The 19,326-nt window shown below is 39.9% G+C and overlaps 1 protein-coding gene and 1 long non-coding RNA gene across 3 annotated transcripts in view; one reads left to right on the forward strand and one right to left on the reverse strand.

The window, feature by feature from the left end:
- WWOX (WW domain containing oxidoreductase) overlaps positions 1-19,326 on the forward strand; it is a 1,123,672-nt gene that overhangs the window by 376,793 nt on the left and 727,553 nt on the right. The gene's annotated exons all lie outside the window — the stretch shown is intronic.
- Positions 6,098-8,036, reverse strand: LOC144338236 (uncharacterized). Its single transcript, XR_013412204.1, has 2 exons — positions 7,157-8,036; positions 6,098-6,266 (listed from the first exon to the last, which is right to left on the reverse strand). It is a non-coding gene; the product is annotated as an uncharacterized LOC144338236 (long non-coding RNA).

The following is a 19,326-nucleotide window of genomic DNA, read 5'->3' on the forward strand; positions in this document are numbered from 1 at the left end:
CAACACTGTGAATGTACTAAATGACACGAAATTGTACACTTTGTAATAATTTATGTTATGTGAATTTCATCTCAGCCAAAAGAGGCTAACACATAAGGAGATACACTTTGACACATGTGGCATATTAAGCTATTGTTGTTGTTTTTTAAATATTCCAGCTGGCTGTGATGGCTCATGCCTGTAATCCTAGCACTTTGGGAGGCCGAGGTGGGTGGATCACTTGAGGCAGGAGTTTGAGACTAGCCTGGTCAACATGGTGAAACCCTGTCTCTACTATAAACTCTGTATCTACTATAAATAGAAAAATTAGCCGGGCTTGGCGGTGGGAGCCTATAATCCCAGCTACTCAGGAGGCTGAGACAGGAGAATCACTTAAACCCGAGAGGCAGAGGTTGCAGTGAGCCAATAACTCACCTCTGCACTCCAGCCTGGGCAACAGAGCGAGACTCCATCTCAAAAAAAAAAAAAATTTTTTTTTCTTCCATCTGTATCACACAGTTTCACCATTGTAGCATGGACAGGAAATAATTGGGTTGTATGTAATACCCAGGTAAAGTAAACAGATCTTGAAGAGGGATGCCAATCCCTACCGTGCATGGTGTTATTCACAGAGCTGCAGGGATACAAACGTACCTTATCTCTTGTCCATGCGATTGATTAGTTATGTGTTTGCCTGTGTTATTAATAATGTATACCTTGAAAAATCTATGTGCATTATAGTCTTTGATCTTGTCATGAATTTCAAAGCCAAAGATTCCATTTTCTTTCTTTAAAAAAAAAAATTTTCAAAGAGGTAGGTTGGAAGTAAATTTAAAACTTTTCCCCTTTCTAGCAGAGGACTTTATACTGATCACCATCCATGTTAATTAGATATGCATGTATGTGTATGTATGATATATATACCCATATACACACATAGTCTATATATACATGTATACACACATACACATATATACACATATTTTAAGGAGAGAATTAGAAAACGATCAATTCAAGCAGTATTACTATATTCTAGAGGTGAGGAATATCTGAATACGAAACTTACTCATCTAGTAGATTAAAACAGAAGACTGTAGACTAAGGCAGGATCAAAGGACCTCTTTTCATTGTTCTTTTATTGTTTATTGACTTCAAAAAGACTTTTTAGTTTAAACTGACTTTAATGTCTCTTGAATGCTCTTTTGTAAAATGACTTTGAAAACTTGGGGATAATGTCTTCATTAAGTGGAGAAAAATCTTGGGAAAAATATAACTGTAACTTGGCTTTCATTAGAGTAGAAAGAGATAAAGCTTTGCTTAATTAATGCCTGTTTTCCCTCTGTTCAGAATTATAAGGAAAAAGGGGACTGAAATTAGTGCTGATAAAAGCTTGAAATAGACATTCTAGCACTGAAACGTTTTTTTCTTCCTTTCTTAGAGTTTGGAAACCATACTTCATACAACGCTATGAAGCATAGGGGAAGATTTTAGGTGCCCTGTCTTCCTGGATCTAAAATGACGCCAAACCCAGTGGTACTGATCACCCTGGCATCTTTCCACCTTTCTCACTTCATTGTCTTTTTGTGTGTTTCTGACATCTGTTTACACATGGACAATCTTGGGGATGGAGGGATTCTGTTGGTCTACTTTCCTTACTGTTTAACAAAACTCAAAACTGTCTCTGCTCTTGTCCAAGCCACCAATCAAAACTGACCTTTCGGAGTGTCCTTATTGCCCTCTGGGAATGTTCATGGCCTCTGGGAGTTCAGGAATTACTTTTCCACCGGATCTTCACTACTTTTATTATTCTGTGGCTTTCTGCCAGTTCTCTGCTCAGCCTCTCTTTTCTAGAAACCTGATGCACTTTGTTAGCTTAGAATGCTGTTCTAGGCTGCCTTTTTTTTTTTTTTAGCTTCTTGGTGAGCAGAACACTGGACTCCAGACTGTGAGGCTCTTCCTATGCAGCCTGCTGGCTCCCAATACCCACTACCTTGTCACCTTAACGCCACGTATGATTGCAATGGCAAAAAGGAGAAATGCACAGAGGAACACCACCTATCAGAGTTTGCACTGAGTTTCCAGATCCATCCTTTTGCTTCCACCCATCCCAAGGAATGCAGTTCTTGGAAGGGTCATCTCATGGTACATTGTTGGCCCTCTTAGAAGAGATTTCAGGCCTTCCCTTCTTGTAGCTTGGTACTTACAGGGAGCACTAGGGTAAGTGGAAAAAGCACATGACTTGGAATAAAGACCTAGTACAAATCCCATGTCTGGTTTATACTAACTGGGTCCTGGACCTAGTTCCTGTACCTGTTTGAGCCTCAGTTTTCCCATCTGCAAAGGAGGGATGATAGTACTTACTCCAAAGAATTGTCGTTGGATCAAATGAGTTGGAGTGGGATACAGCAACATTCTGTATTCTGATTTCAGCAACACTATGCAATGTAATTCTGTATTATAATAACACATCTTCTGTGGGTCTTTCTTTTGGGGAAGCTAACGTTTTAAAAGGTTTCCCTTTTTAACCTGTGACCCCCTCTACCCCAAAAGTATATTCAAGAACGAAACTTTTGGTATGATGATGTCTTACACCGATAGTTCTGAATTACTTGACCTGGCTATCTTTTTTGAGTCTCTTGATTGATAGATGGATGGATAGATTGATTTTGTTGTAACCCTTGTTCAGCCTTGCTGTCCTTACTTGTTTTCAAATACTCAAATGCCATTGAGTCACAGGTTTCAGAGGGAGATGGTAATACCTCAGGTTTTAAGTTGCAGGGAGTCACCACCGGTTTGTTATGGAAACCATCAGGGATGTTTATTCCCTCTCCTGAGAAACATAATTGAGCCTCTAAACCACCCACAAAGATACCTGCCTGTAAAATATTTAAGAACTGGTACTATGAAGACATTTCCCTCATGCAATTTGTTTTCCATCTAGGAACAGAGCGAGGAAAATATAGCTGAGTATAAGTTACAAAGCCAAACTTTTAAGCCACAAAAGGCATCTCTTCACAATATCACTTGGAGAAGGGCTGAAGGCAAACAGAAAGTGAGCAGAAGGGAGACCGGTGTTCTGAAACAGAGATGACAGGCTCCACAGTGCAGGGTGATGATGCTGTTATAAATTACCCATTCAGTTTTAGACTAGACGTTCCCTGGAAGCATGTCATGGGGTATGCAGAAGGGCTTTTGGATAAAAGGGGTCTAGTTAATAGATGTTATAAAAACAAACTCGAAAAGCATAGCAGGCTGCCAGGAAATGTCTGAGTACCTTGCAGATGGTGGGGAATAGCCTATGGATTCTGCTTACACCATGGATGCCCAGGCTGGGCCATGGGTTGTGTTTTTATCCTCAGTTTACAGAAATGTTATCAGGCATGTTTTCCCTGTTTCCCTAGCCAGCCATAGGGCCAGGTGACTCCTAGAGGTGATCCTTCGGTTATTTCCTAAACAAATCTAAAACAAACAGATACCTGTAATCTGGGATTAGATAGAGCCAATAAGATGTGACTGAAATGCTCAGGGATGCTAAGAGGTCTACATTTTAAGTTGGTATATTATTAAAGCTGATGCTAGCTGCTGTAACAAATAAGCACACCCGTGCCCCGTGGCTCAAACATAGTAGAAGTTTATTTCTTGTTTATATAAGATCCAAAATGTTTCTTGCCAATTAGGCTGTTCTCTTCCAAGTGGTGACCCAGGGACTCAAGCTCTTTTCATCTCGTGGCTCAGCCATCTTACACACATGGCTTCCAGGGCTGCCCTGCTGTTGTCTGCATGAAGCTGGTGGAAGAAGTAGCAATTTGCAGGACCATGGGTGGAGCATTTTAAGGATGAGGCCTGGGAGTGTCACAAATCTGTGAACTCCAGGAGGCTGGGAAATAGAGCGTAACCATGTGCCCAGGAAGAAGTGGGGCATAGTACATCTTTGCCGCACCTGATGTACTGTTGTTTGTTTAAAATCACTTTGGATTCTCATGTACCTTTTCCCCCTCAAGATCTTTATGTTTTTGACTTTGGAGATAACCAGAAATAACTAACCATGCTTCCTGCCCTCTACGATTTCATACTCATGGGGAAGCAAGACCCCACTCTTTTATTTTTATGTATGTATGTATGTATGTATGTATGTATGTGTGTATGTGTGTATGTATGTGTGTATGTATGTATGTATCTATGTATATATGTATCTATGTACGTATCTATGTATGTATCTATGTATGTATGTATGTATCTATGTATGTGTGTGACGGAGTCTTGCTTTGTCGCCGAGGCTGGAGTGTAGTGGCACAATCTTGACTTACTGCAATTTCCTCCTCCTGGATTCAAGCAATTCTCCTGCCTCAGCCTCCCAGGTAGCTGGGATTACAGGCACCTGCCACCACATCTGGCTAATTTCTGTATTTTTAGTAGAGATGGGGTTTCACTATGTTGGCCAGGCTGGTCTCGAACTCCTGACCTCAGGTGATACACCCACCTCGGCCTCCCAAAGTGCTAGGATTACAGTCATGAGTCAGCATGCCTGGCCAACAAGACCCCCGCTGTTGTCCAGTGCAGTAGGTGCCTTTGCCTACCTTCTATACAGGCTGGAACAGGTGATATTGCACCCACCTTCACAGCCTCCGTAGCAATTGAGGATGGCTCTGTGACAGGTTCTAGCTAACAAGTAAAATCAGAAACCAACAGCTCGTTTCCTTGAATACCTTTTGCTTTGTATAAAATGGTGTAGCATTGCCGGTACTTTCACTCTTGCTTTCTTCCTACCCTGGATGCAGATTTGATATTTCCAGCCGCAGCGGTCTTGTTACTTCTAGGATCCAACAGGGAAGAGAGAAAAGTCAAAAGAATGTTGGAGAGAAGGCCTTCAAGTTGCAGAACACTGACCAGTGTTGGCAGCTACAGGACAATCAGGCATGATTCTTCATCCAGGATCTGCTTTTCCTGTCCTGCCAATTCATGAGCTGCTAATAAACTTTCTGATGCAAATATGGAATACAGATTTCAGAGGGCTTCTGGGTAACCCTCGGAGGTGAGGATGCTTTGTGAATGCAACAGGTGTCCTCATTTTTCTGGTGGAATGTTTACAAATGCTAATTAAGTTTTGCTTCAAATGGGGAACAGTCCTGTGAAGTATTTCTTGGAAGTTACCAGCTTGAACATAGGGAGATGTTCTCCATCATTTGGATTTTTCTCACCAGCACCTTTTAGTTGTGGTGGTTTGGGATGTGATGATCTCAGATCTTTTCATCCTCCATGAAATCTCTGCAGTGATAGCTGAATGTCTTGCCTTTTCTTTTATTGCCCTTTTTCTTTTGTGACTTTGTAGTGAGACACATTTATGTTAGGGTAATTGTCTCATGGTATTTGAAAATCTTTATTTGGGCCACATTGGTTGGAAGATAAAAATATATAAGCCCTAGTCCCTGAACATCATTTGGCCTGAACTAAGGCTGGAGTTTCTCTTAATCAAAATAACAATGACTATTTTTCCCTGCCAAGGAGTGGTGTAATATCATGAAGTAGATTTATGTACACATTAAATAAACTTTTAAAGCATTTTAATGCACCAGTTTGCAATTTTTTTTTCTATTCACCAAAATATCCCAGATAATGGTTTTCAGTTTTTGATTCCACACATACTTCAAATACTGTTAGTGCAAAATCCTTCTTTAGAAATGTTACCTAATTCCAGTGTTTCACTTTATTCAGTGAAGACATGCCTTTGATTATTTCAGTTAGGTGTTAGGATGCCAATTTGGCCACACATTTTTTTCTTAGGTGCCTTTGCTTACAGTATTCAGAGAGTTGGTCAAAAATCAAGGTCAAAACAGGAAAAAGTAACACTGTCAATACCTATTTCTGTACGTAATTCAAATTAAAACCGCAACCACCTAGAAGCATCAATACAAGGAACTGGCTGTATATTGCATTCCTGTGACCTGCTTTATTAATGATGGAATGACTAACAAGGATCAGAGGGAATGTGGTCATCCTCCTATCTCATAAGCCAAATGCTGCATATTCCAAGGCTATCAATTCTGAAAACCCTTGTTCATTTTTAAATAAGGGAAAAATTTGGGGCCTGGGTCATTCTTTTTTTTTTTTTTTTTTTTGAGACGGAGTCTTGCTCTGTCGCCCAGGCTGGAGTGCAGTGTGGGTCATTCTTTTTAAAGGAAGCCATTTAGAAAACTTAGAATATAAATTTCTGTTAGTAGAAACTAATTTATCTTGCTGATCTCTAAAGTATACCTGATTTGGAATATGTGCCCTCAAGTTTTGCTACACTGAAAAAAATTATGGGCTGGGCGCGGTGGCTCATGCCTGTAATCCCAGCACTTTGGGAGGCCGAGGCAAGTGGATCACCTGAGGTCGAGAGTTGGAGACCAGCCTGGCCAGCATGGCAAAACCGTTTCTCTACTGAAAATACAAAAATTAGCCAGGCATGGTGGTACATGCCTGTAATCCCAGCTACTTGGGAGGCTGAGGGAGGAGAATCGCTTGAACCCGGGAGGTGGAGGTTGCAGTGAGCCGAGATCGTGCCACTGCACTCCAACCTGGGTGACAAGATTGAGACTCTGTCTCAAAAAAAAAAAAAAAAAAAAAAAAAAGAAATTATGTCATTTTGTTATCAGCATCAGCAGAATAAATCTTAGATCAAGATGGGAGTACTGGACTACTCCCTTCTTGCCCGGTCTTTGGTTTAGCTCAGGAAAAAGCAAACTAGGGCCCTTGGGCCAAATCTGACCTGCAGCCTATTTTTGTGCAGCCTGCAAGCAAACATTTTTAAATTGTTGAAAAAATATGAAAGGAAAAATATTTCAAGATGTATGAAAACTACATGAGGTTGAAACTTGAGTGTCCTTAAGTAAAGTTTTATTTTATGGTGTTTCTCATCTTTATGTATTGTTTGTTTGCTTTGAGATGGAGTCTCACTCTGTCACCCAGGCTAGAGTGCAGTGGTGCCATCTCGACTCACCACAACCTGCATCTCCCAGGTTCCAGCGATTCTCCTGCCTCAGCCTCAGGAGGCACATGGCACCACGCCTGGGTAATTTTTGTATTTTTAGCGGAGACAGGATCTCACCATGTTGGCCAGGCTAGTCTTGAACTCCTGATCTCAAGTGATACACCTGCCTCAGCCTCCCAAAGTGCTGGGATTACAGGCATGAGCCACCGTGCCCGGCCTTTTTATGTACTGTTGATATAGCATCACAAGGGAAGAGTTAAGTAATTGCAACAGATAAGAGCACAGCATGAAGAGCTGACAATATTGGCCGACTGGCCCTCTCAGACAAAGTTTGCCAACACCCAGTTGAGCAGATATACTTACCTGTGAGCAGAGGTGAGTCAGAGGTGATTCTGTTGTCCCTCCTTTCCCAAGGAAATGTGGAAAGATGAGAATGTTGCTGCCAGTGCTGATTTGGAGCATTTTTAAAAAAAATTATCTTAAACAAGTCCCAACCTTGACTTTCCCTGCGTACCCTACTCTTTACTCGCAGGTCTTTGCTAGGTAAGCAGTCAGGTGTTAGCCGAAGATATGGCAACCCACCGGTGGTCCTCTGAATGCCCACAAGAGTCACCTCTAAGATGATCCAGCCGTTGCGTGGTGTAGCATGCCAAGTCCTTGCTGCCTTTCCTCTGCTCCATGGTTACCGTATTAATTCAGGGATGATGAGGAGAAAGTGGTCTCCCTTTACCTGTTAATTCCTCGGAGGAAGTTCTGTTCGAAATGAATAGTCTGGAAATATGTAATAAAGTTACCTATCAGGACCACTTTGAGAGAGATTTAAATGTGATAATAAGAATCAAAGAAAATGGAGTGACATTGAGGGCGTCTTCTTTTATAACAGCTCTTGGTTTTGCCTGTTAAGCACCCTGTAAAATGACTTTTACACATTTATGGATTGAAATGGTTCTGCTGAAATTTTAAGTGTTAACATTGTTCAAACTTCCATTACTAACACCTCTCACATTGTTAGAAAACAGTTTTATGTTTGACATTTTGATCATACTAACCTGGGACATTTTATGCTAAAGTTCTCATTTCATGCCTTAGGAATCCCCTGCTTATTTTGATTTTAGCACTTTTCTGTAGGAAGCCAATACATTATGTTTGCACATCTTACCCCGACGCACTGTCTAAACCAGTCATCACAGAAGAAATTTTGTAGAGATGGAGAAAGCTTAAATGTCTCGTTTGTCGGATTGACTTGGGTAGAAAATAAGGATTTCCACCCCCTCATCCTGGATCCTTCCCTTTTAGATTTTCTTGTTTGCTTTTCTTTTTCCCTTTTAGATTTTCTTGTTTGCTTTTCTTTAAAGCTGTTGTTACTCAAATGACAGTTCGTAAACTGCACTTTATTTTTTATGACAGCTTTATTGAGATAATTTACATGCTATACAATTCATGCATTTAAAATGTACAATTCTATGGCTCAGTCTATTCACAGAGTTGTGCAACCATCGCCACAGTCAGTTTTCTTACCTGAAGGAGAAAGCCTGCACCCCGTAGTTTTCACCTCCCTTTATCCACTTCACCTGTTCCCCAGTCCCTGCAAACCACTAGTCTGCTCTTCATCTCCATGCGTTTGTATATTTTGGACTTTTCTCATTAATGGGCTCATCCAATATGTGGTTCTTTGTGATTGGTCCTTTCACTTTGCATCCATCATGTTTTCAAGATACTGCACCTTATTTTTCAGTTCCTTGCTTCTTTCTTCTTACAGATACATTTTAAAAAATGAGTAAACATATGTACAAAAATACTTAATTTATTTAGGCTCACCAGGTTTATTAGATTCATCTTTGTAGCCACCAGAGCAACTAACAGTGCTAACATAGCCTAGGCATTCTAAATGTGTTTGTCAGGTGCATAAATCTGTGATTGATAAAACCACTGTTCATTACTTGGTCCTTAAAATCTCCCTCAGTATAGCTGTAGGGACATATGGAAGAAAAGCTGGCTCATTAATAGGATGTGTGCAGAGTTCTGCTTTAGAAATCATAATGTGGACATCATTGATTTCTCTGACGCTGGAAGCTGCTGCTGCTGCTTCTTCGTCTTCATCTTCTTCTCCCTGTGTATTGAGAGCAGGGACCTCCTTGTGCTGTTTTGGGCTCTCCTTGGTTACCCAGATTGGCTGCATCAGCACCTTCTTAAAATATTAGTGTTGCTGAGATAGGAGCTTTTGGTAGATGGATAAATTGGGATTTGTAAATATTTTGCTTAGTTTTTCCCGGAGTTTTGCAGAAGAGAATAAGGTGTTGGTTTGTTATAAGGTGGTCCTTTATAAAGTTTAGGCCTGTTTTAATGGGGCTGACTTGGGTTGAAGATAACTAGAGCCATGACTTTGATCTTGACGGACAAAGACTGCTCACTCTACTTTTTTATTTTATATTTTCATTTCATTTCATTTCATTTAAGACAGTATCTCTGTCTGTTACCCAGGCTGGAGTGCAGTGATGTGATCTCGGCTCAGTGCAACCTACACATCTGGGTTCAAGTGATTCTGATGTCTCAGCCTCCCCAGTAGCTGGGGTTACAGGCATGTGCCACCACACCAGCTAATTTTATGTATTTTTTAGTAGAGATGCGGTTTCACCATGTTGGCCAGGCGGGTCTCAAACTCCTGAATTCAAGTAATCTGCCTGCCTCAGCCTCCCAAAATGCTGGGATTACCTTTTAAAACTCTACCTTTTAAAAATAAGAACCTGGACAAAGAGGTATTAAAGAATGTGTCTCTTGTTATTATGATAATGAGAACAGTTTAGATTTGGACCTACCTAGGTTTTTCTTTCCTGTACCCACCCTCTCACCTCCCACCCCCGCCAACTCCTTACTCATGTTTCCTCTGTAAAATGTTCACTCCCTAGTTTGACAGGAATTGCCCCTGGAATCCTGTCTGGTGTTCTAGTTGTTACCAAATCCAGGCAAATCTTGGCTGTGAGACAGGTGGTGAATCTGCTGGTTAGAACTGGAGCATCGACTTTAGTTTTCATTTCAAGACCTGTCCCCCATGATCACGGAGGATGAAAAGTCTGCTCAAATTATAAGCTAGCTAATTGCTTCTTCAGTTGAAGACCTAAATGAGTTTTAAAGTGAAATGCATATCTCTAAGGGCTAAGTAGCCAACACAATAGGCAACTGGGATAGCAAAGACTAATTTAGAAAAGGTTGTTTTGTTCATTTCTCTTTTTCTTTCTTTTTCCTTCCCTCCCTTCCTTATTTCCCGTCTTCTTCCTCCCTCTTCACTCCCGTCTCCCCCTTCTTTCCTTCCTTCCTACTTCAGTTCCCTTTTTCCTCTTTTTCCCCCTTTTATTTAACCATTATAAATACGATGCAGTTGCGTCTGGAGCTGTTGCTGGTAATTAAATAAATTATTTATACATTTAACACAGTCTTGAATTACTAGGTGATCATCTTAGGCACTCAAAAGCATAAGAGCCCTTGAAAGCAATATCTAAGCATAGATATTCCATAGCACATCTTACAATCTAAATATTGCTTTTAGTGTAATCGAAGCAGCAAGAGTAGTCACAGCAGTTGATGGACTATTTTTCAAATTGATTTCAAAAATGTATTTAAGGGGATGATCTTCTAGTCTAGATTACCTATTGATTTTTAATATGAAAAGCTCATTATGTAAGCAGTAACCGCATATAAAAACCTAGCAAACCTTTGCATAAATCCTTTAATTGAATTTCCAGAGCCTGTGGTTCTACTTTTTTTTTAATTAAATCTATTTCTTTTTTTAAGTGTTACTGTGTAATTTGCATGCTGTGAAGAGGCCCTGTCCCAGATAAAGTGCCATTGATCCTTATTAAACCTCACCTCTGGGCTTGCTTAAAACTAACTGGAAAAATTAAAGTGTTCATGCCGCAATGCACTTATAGCTTGTGTGATAGGATTATGGAAAAAATAATAAAACTAATTTCCAGGGGAGAATTTATAATGTGAGATTTTATTTTTTTTCAATTTGGTAATTAATAGTGAAATCATATCATATATATAAATCATATTTTAGCCTATAAACTGAAATGGCAATTAGGAAAGATAATATATACTTGATGTAAAACCATGTTACGTACGGATAATCTTTTGGCGCTTTAATTTTTTAATTGTAGAAGGAGAGAATTATGAATTCAAGTCAAACACATTAAATGGTGGGTTTCATCCGAAAAATCTGATTCTTTTACTATGTACTATATTAATGGATTTATAATATTAGTGTGAGGAAGTATAAAAGATATGGAAAAAGATATTCTGGTTAGGTTCATGCTAGAATGTATGTATTAGAATTACCAGGGGAAAGAAAAATATAAAATCTGCAGTAGGTTTTTCTATTTCTTAATACCTAACATTTGTTATTTTAAAAGCAATAAAATCCCCTAAAGAAATATTCATAATCAATAAGAACACAAAATATGGAATATATTAACTGAGTTATAAAAATGTTTGTAGTATAGCACAAAATGAAAAACACAGCAAGTTATGTACGGTTTAAAGTGTAATCAATTTTGAGGTTGTATACAAGGATATAAATGATAAATACAAGTAGTAGCATTTTTAGTAAAGGCTGTTACAAAATACTGTATTTATGGCCTCTTCCATTCTTTTTATAGCTCATTAATGTAGAAAACAAACACAGTGTATCCATCTTCTCAGACAGTTTAAAATTCCCTTAAATGATATTTTTAAATGTAAATAACTGAGCTCATTTGATCTGGTTCTTCCTTAGGCCAGTGTTAGCACGGATGGCAATATTCACCACCTTGGGGTTCCTTTTCAGACTCCGGAAAGAAAAAGTGATGATAATGACGTATTTCCCTCCCTTCCACAAAACAGGGCCAGGTGTAACATTCTCACAAATGGCTTGGCAGCCTACTCTTCTCTCTCAAAACCCCATGCCCACCTTGCTTTTGCACCCTCCACCCCAAGGAAAGCCTTCCCACCTTTGGAAGCTGCATTAATTCTTCCGGGCCACAAGGGGGCCGTTTAGTTACTGGTTCACTGCACTGGCTGGCAGGAAAGAGTTTTAATGCAGGCTCCACAGGTGCTTAATTTCCTGTGGTCCTTATGAATATGCATACAGTATGTGCTCAGCAATCTAGCGGTTCAAACGAGACAGCTGGTTCTGGTGGTGAGGGTTTTTAAAATTTATTATTTATTTATTTTTTTCTCTCCCCTTTCCTTGGACAAGCCCTTTTTGGGTAAGCTGAGTCTGTAATATAATTTCATTAACTCATTTCCAGTATTTAATTTGGTTTTGATATTTCCATCATGGCCCCTTTTCTCCTTTCATTTTGTCATTCTGTAGAATCGTCAGTCTGTATTATGATCAACGAGGCATATTGCTATGGCTCTAGGAATCACCAGTGTAGATATCCAGGCTTCCTAAAATATAAGTAAGTCAGATTTAGCAACCCTATGTTTTCCTGAATGTAGGAGTATTTGCAAAAGGAAAAAAATAAACATACATCTTGGAAAGCAGAGAAAAGTGTTTTGTTTTCTATTTGGATTAACATATTCTTCATCACTGTGTAACTTCATCCATCCAGTGTGTATACCTACTATGTGTCTGGCACCACTTAAGACAGTAAGGATATGGATATGAATTTGTATCAGTCAAGCCTTCCAGGATCTCGTTATCTGGAGAGAAAGATTAAAACATATGCAAATAATTTTGAAACAAGCAAAGACCTAACTCAGCCTGAGAGGAGGTTGGGTTTAGAGAGCGCTTTCATTACAATGTTTTAAAGCTTTTGTATTTATAACTGTAGTTTATTTGGACTTTATGATTTACCAAGTAATATTATTAGATGCAAATATGGTAGTACTATGAAGATTATGGTTTTTGAATGAAGTCACTTTGTGGCATGATGGTATAAAAATAAGATACTCTCATAGTGAAAATGGAGATAACACATGTCCTATTCGCTAGAATAGACTGTCATTGCTCTGGTTGCCTCCAAGGAGGAAACTATTATAGGAATGATTGCATGGAGGTTCATCTGTGGAATATGGGCAGTCATCTACAAATTGGGAGCAAGGGCCAAGATGCCAAATAAAGTGACAGCCTCTGGCCTGAGAGTCTAGACAGCGGTCAAAGGCAGGATTCATAGAGTTTCCCAAGATAAGATTCAAGACCCCAACTAGGAATGAAAGCCAGGCTGAGGCTGCCACCAAGTAGAAGCCTCCAATAATGTTGACCCAGTGGGGCTGCATTGTTCACTGCCCCCTCCTGGGATGGAAGAGCCAGTGACAATGGAGCATCTAAGAGACAAGAGAAAGGGAGTGTAAAGGTGAGGATTCCATGGCTTTACACTCCAGACACTCAGGCTAGCTTGGTCTCATTGAAGCAGTCATACCTTCTGGAAGGCAACTAGATGGATTACAGAACTGTGCTGGGTCCTTTAGAGTGTCAGAAATAGTGAAGCTTCTGGAGCTTCACTGTCCAATATGGTAGCCACATGTGAGTATTAAAATGTAAATTAATTAAAATTAAAAGTTCGATTTCTCTGAAATAAGAGCCACATTTTCAAATCCTCAATAGCCAGATGTGGTTATTGGCTACCATATTGGGTAGCACCGATATAGAACGCTGTATTGGATAGATCTGCTTTAAAGCTTTAGTCCCCAAAGTGTAAAGGATGAACCGCTTGGGTTCCAAGGGGAAACATTACATCTTCTGTTTATCCATTAAACTCTTTCATTTGTTATTAAACATCTCAACACACTTACTGGGTGGCAGGTACTGTTTTAAGTATTTTGCGTATTTTTACACATACTGTCCTTTCAAATATTCTTTGAAGTAGGACTATTATTGTCCATATTTCACAGATGAGGAAAGAGATGCACTAAGAAAAGAGGTGGCAGAGTAGGGATTCCAGCTCAGTAGTCCATGTTCAGTGTCCCATACTTTTTAATGTAAGCATATTGGCTTTCAATTTAAAAATGTTATTTTTGTTTTACAAATAATTCACAGATGCATTGACACAGGTACCCTCTCCAGTCCTCTGATGGTCAGGAATTGTGTGCAATATGCAATACATTCTAAAGTCATGCTGGCCATTTCCCCAGGGAGAAGGTCCATGTTGGAACCTTTGCTTCTTGTGGACTTTAACTTTGAAAATGTATTGTAGTTTTTGCATGTGTGCTTAGTTGGGTGGATTGAGACATCAGATTATGTGGTCTGAACTGAAGCAACCACCACAAAATGAGCAAGAGACTTAAAAATATTTGTGCAAAAAGACCAGTGTTTGGATATAGTTCTTAGAACAGCAAATAGTAAGAAAAGAGCAGGATTGGTACTTCAGCTACTCCTCATAAAGCCCTTCATCTTGTGCAAAGTAAACACAATCATAGTTTGATCAGAAGTGGACAGTCGAAAAACAGAAATCTAAATTAGCAAAGAGAAATGTGAAATTGCATACATTATTTTTAAAGATGAACGTTACTGTTCCTGGAGGTGGTAGGTAATAGAATGACCCAAGTTTATAATTTATAAATAAGTAAACATCTATTGAGGTATATGCCCTTAATTTTTCTAACTGATGAAAGTGTACTTCCATAAACTCAAGCGAGTTCAAAGCAGCCTGGAGCCTCTTGGATTTTAAGAAGTCTGTGGCCTCCGCCTCTCTTGGTTTTCACTGCTCAGCTAAGATCTACTCTGTTTATCCTCTGCCTACTAGAAGGATATCCTTTCCATAGAGCTGAAAATCCTGAAAGAAAAGTTTTCATAAAGGGGGAAAAAAAGTCGTTGATTGAAAGAGTCCTGGCATAGATACTGAACTTTTGATGGGAACTTTGTAGGATGTTCATCTGTTTATCATTAAACCTGGGAGAACCATCCCTCGCCTCCCTCCACCCCTTAATTTAAAAGTATGTGAAATCTTTTCAGGTACATCCTGATATCAGCACATGGTACACTGAGCCTAATCGATGGAATTGTGAAAAAAAAAATTTAAAGATAGAATGTTTTCCCAACATTTTGGCCATATTTGCCAGAACTTTTTCAAGAATGCTATGGCTTTTGCTCAGGGCAAGGGAAGTGTGTGTGTGTGTGTGTGTGTGTGCGCGCATGTGAACTGTGGAGGTGATAAGAGCTGTGTTTGTGAAAACTGTGAAGACATAACACATATATATGAACCTTTTAATCTTCTTGGAGCTGGAGCTTTAAAATAAAATACATAACTTTGTGCAGAAAGAGAAACTTTCCTTACCCAAAGATTTCGTAACTTTCTCATATGCTTGGTTAAGGCTGAGCTACCTGGCTATCTGCATTTTTGATAGGTTTTGCTTTCATACACATTTCAAGGACTTAAAAAGTCTGTTTCTAAAGAATAACTTAGAATGTGCTTGTTACTGTCCCGCCTATTCTGGGGAATAGGTGGATATTATACATTTATTTAGGTGGAATGGTGGATCAGATGGCTTCATGTCTTTTTACATCACAATTCCACAACCCTCATTAGTGAAGCAGAAGTTGAAGGAGGTCACTTGCTTTTTGCCCCAATGTCAAATAACTCCATAACTTTATTATCATTTTTTGAGACAGAGTTTTGCTCTGTCGCTGAGGCTAGAGTGCAGTGGTGCAATCTTGGCTCACTGCAACCTCTGTCGATTCTCCTGCCTCGGCCTCCCGAGTAGCCGGGACTACAGGCGTGCACCACCATGCCTGGCTAATTTTTGTATTTTTAGTAGACACCGGGTTTCACCATGTTGGCCATGCTGGCCTCGAACTCCTGACTTCAGGTGATCTGCCCTCTCTGGCCTCCCAAAGTGCTGGGATGACAGGTGTGAGCCACCGTGCCTGGCCAAATAACTCCATAATTTAAGAAAAATTAACCAACATTTATTGAATACATACTAGGTCCTGTGCTAAGTGCTTTCCACATAATTTCTAATTTCCCGACCGTTCTGTGAAGTGGCTACTATTATTATCCTGATTTTCCAGGCAGAGAAACTGAGGCTTAGCGAGTTGAAGTAATTAACTGGGTGTTACACAGCTGGTAAGTGGCAGAGCACTTACTGGCACCAAGAGTGTTTCTCAGGACCTTGTTGTATGAGAGTCAATGATAAGATGTAGGACGTATGTTTCATTTTTCTTGGGAAGGATCCATCTCACTCATCTGCCTTCCTGTATCTAGCAAGAGTACCAGGCACATAAAAGACACATGGCACAATCTGTTAAAAGGCATGAAAAACAGTCATATCTGTTCGTGGAAGTGGGCATCAAGATTTTGGGGCACTGAGATTCATGCATGTTGTGGGCACACTTTAAGAAAAGGAGTCAAACATGTAGTGTGGAATACTGGAGGGGGTCCCTAGACATGAAGGGCCTCTTCAACCTACCTTTTGTTGGCTTCAAGTTTATGCTAAATTTTGCAAAGCCAAGTTGGAGACGGCTCTTGATATTCATGAGTGTGTTTGATTCCTTTTCTTCTATTTTTTAAAAAATGTGCCCAAATGTAAAAGATACTTTCACCTTTTTGATGTGATGCTGAAGGTCATTTGAAAAATACTCTGTCTTTATTCTTTGAAATGGATTTACTCTCAAGAAGGTTGCATGTCACCTTCCTTGGAAGAGACGGGTCTCAGGGAGGTGTGCCTCTGCTTTCAGGAAAAGTCTCCCGTCTGCAGAAGCATTGGCTGACATGGAAGAAATTTTTTTTTTAAATGCTTTTCTTTTTGCCGGCATCTGGGTAGATTTTTTTTTTTTTTTGGTAGTTTCTTAATGGTCTTTAGCAAAGGAAGTAAGTGACACTGATCAGTGGAGGCAGACAGTAAGATTTATAATGTATTTGTGCTAGCTGATTGCCAACAGAACCGGCCTTTCCCAGCGGTGCTGTACGCAGACTCAGAAAATCAATAGGGATTAACCTTTGACCCCCTTCACATACTTATACTGTGGGCTGCATCGCTTACCAATATTTCATCTGTTTCACTTAGCTGCTGTTACTTACTCAATAATGTGTGGCCAATCTCGCAAGATACTAATTAATTTTTTTAAATGCAGCATCTCTTGAAGCTGTGATAAAATATCACACCTTTGGAAATCAAGGCTCTTCTGGTTTATTTATTAAACTCATTAATTAGCCTTAATTTAAAATAATCAGAAGGGCCAGCATCATGATGCAAGCATTTACTTTGCTCACAGAAACCTCTTGTGGTCGACAGTGGGGCTTAGGGGGCAGGTTTTGTGGCTGTGACAGAACAGGTGGCCCCTAGTGTGTCTTGGAAGACGGGCCCCTTTCAGGAAAATTGCTTACGTTACTTTTTAGAGATACTTTTTGTTTTCTGTTAAAGGGTCATTTATAGATAAATATGCTCCCTTGCAATGAAATAAACCCACTTTATCAATTTTGAAGGAATCAAAATTAACTTGAATACATTGTCTTTTTGCATATGTTTGTAGTGGTTTGTATAAACATATGAATTTGTGGGAGCTGCTCTTAGTGATTATTACTGCATAGGCTGGTACAGAAGCAAAATTTGCAATAATACACTTTTGTACCTTTCTCTTTAAGCCTTGGTATATATTAAAGTGCTATACATTTGTCTTAAAACTTGAAATTGTTGTAGATTACTTTCATCTAAGACCCTTTTGTTCACAGATTTTTTTTTTTTCAAGTATACCTATTCCCCAGAGTTTACTTACAGTTTGCTATTGATCCGGCAGCTGGTATTTGAATTGGTCGATATACTCTGTAACTTGTTTAAGATACCCTACCTGAGCTATTAGTTTAAATAATGTATTCATAAATTGATTAATCATTACAGTAAGACTTATTAGCTGCATTTATATCTGCGTGTTATCCACAATTGACTTGTAGTCTAATAATCACGCATACTTAAGCAGAAGTTGGGTTTTACATTACAATTTAATAATTATCAAGGTGGAAAACAATAGTATTTGTGTGTAGAAGTCGAGTGGATATGGGGCTTTAAAGGTAGGAGTCTCTAAGCAGGTTGCTAACTTTACGTTTCCTAGATAAAATAATTCTGCCTCCCAAAATGAAATACAGGAAGTAGAGCAAATTGTGTCAGCCTGGACAAAGTGATTGAGTTTGCGGAAGCTGTCCTGACGTTGGGGTTCTGGAAGATGGGTGGGGCGGGGGGAAGAGAATGTGAAGTGCCATCGTGTTTGTCTCCATTTCTGTCCCAGTTACATCAAGGCTGGGAGGATGTCTGTCCACTGGCTTTCCAGGGTGTTTCTGTGCTACACAGCCTGTGTACCTGGTAAGACGCTCATGCTCTGCTCTGCCCTGCCCTCCAATGAGCTGGCAAACACCATACAGATGAGGTTCCCTTGGAACCAAAGATGCCGCATGAAACTCCCTGGGATGAATGTTGGAAGTCCTTCCAACTGGGATTCCCAGCCAGAAAGGAAACAGTTCATCTGACTACAGGGTTTAGGTTTACATGTCCTTTAAAAAAATATTAATAAACTTTATTTTTACTGTAATTTTACATTCACAGCAAAACTGAGTGGAAAGTTGAGAGTTTCATATACTCTCTGTCCTCACACATGCACAGCCTCCCCCAGCTACGCACATTTGTAGTCAAACTACATGTTCATTAAAAACAATCTTTTGGGTGGTCGATGTTCAATTTTGGCTCTGCGTTGGGCCTGCCCAGTGAGGTCCTTTCTGACTCCCTAAGGAGCCCTGTTTTGGGTTTCTTTTGAGGTTGAAGGTATTTCAGATTATTTCTCCCTCAACCTCCATAGGAACCAAACCCCCTTGCTTCCTCTCGTTTGGTTGGAAAGTTATTTTGCCTCGCCGCGTGATTTTTCCACTGCATCAACTCCCCTTTCAAACATTATTCCACAATGTGCTAAATTAATGTATACTGTGTTCTTTGGGTAACGGGGAGGGGAGCCTGTCTCACAGCACGCATTTGTTCAGCTCTGTGTTGAAAGAGCGTTGCCCGCCGCGTGAAGGACATCTGCTCACAAGTGAGCAATTGTGCTTCTGATTCGGGGCAGCACCTTTGCCTGGATGCCGGCTCCAGATGAAAGAACAGATTGCCGCGGAGCCGCTTTTCTAAGGATCCCTCTCCCCAGCGTGGGGCTTCATACATTATTGAGAGCAAACCTACTTTCCCCCCGCCACTCCCTGATGCACTTATTTTGCCAACCTTATTCAGAATGTCAGCATGGATCACTTGGCAACAAAGGCCTAAAGGGCCAGCCAGGAAGCTTCCACGGATACGTTATTTATGGTGTTTAATTATTATTGCACAGATTTATTAAACGACTCTGTTAACCTGGGAGCCCATGTAGTTGCTGAAAAGAGTTTGCTAAACTTTGAATCATAGATGTTTTATCTGAAAAGAAAATT

This window comes from Macaca mulatta, chromosome 20, assembly GCF_049350105.2.
Source record: "Macaca mulatta isolate MMU2019108-1 chromosome 20, T2T-MMU8v2.0, whole genome shotgun sequence".
NCBI classification, from domain to species: domain Eukaryota; kingdom Metazoa; phylum Chordata; class Mammalia; order Primates; family Cercopithecidae; genus Macaca; species Macaca mulatta.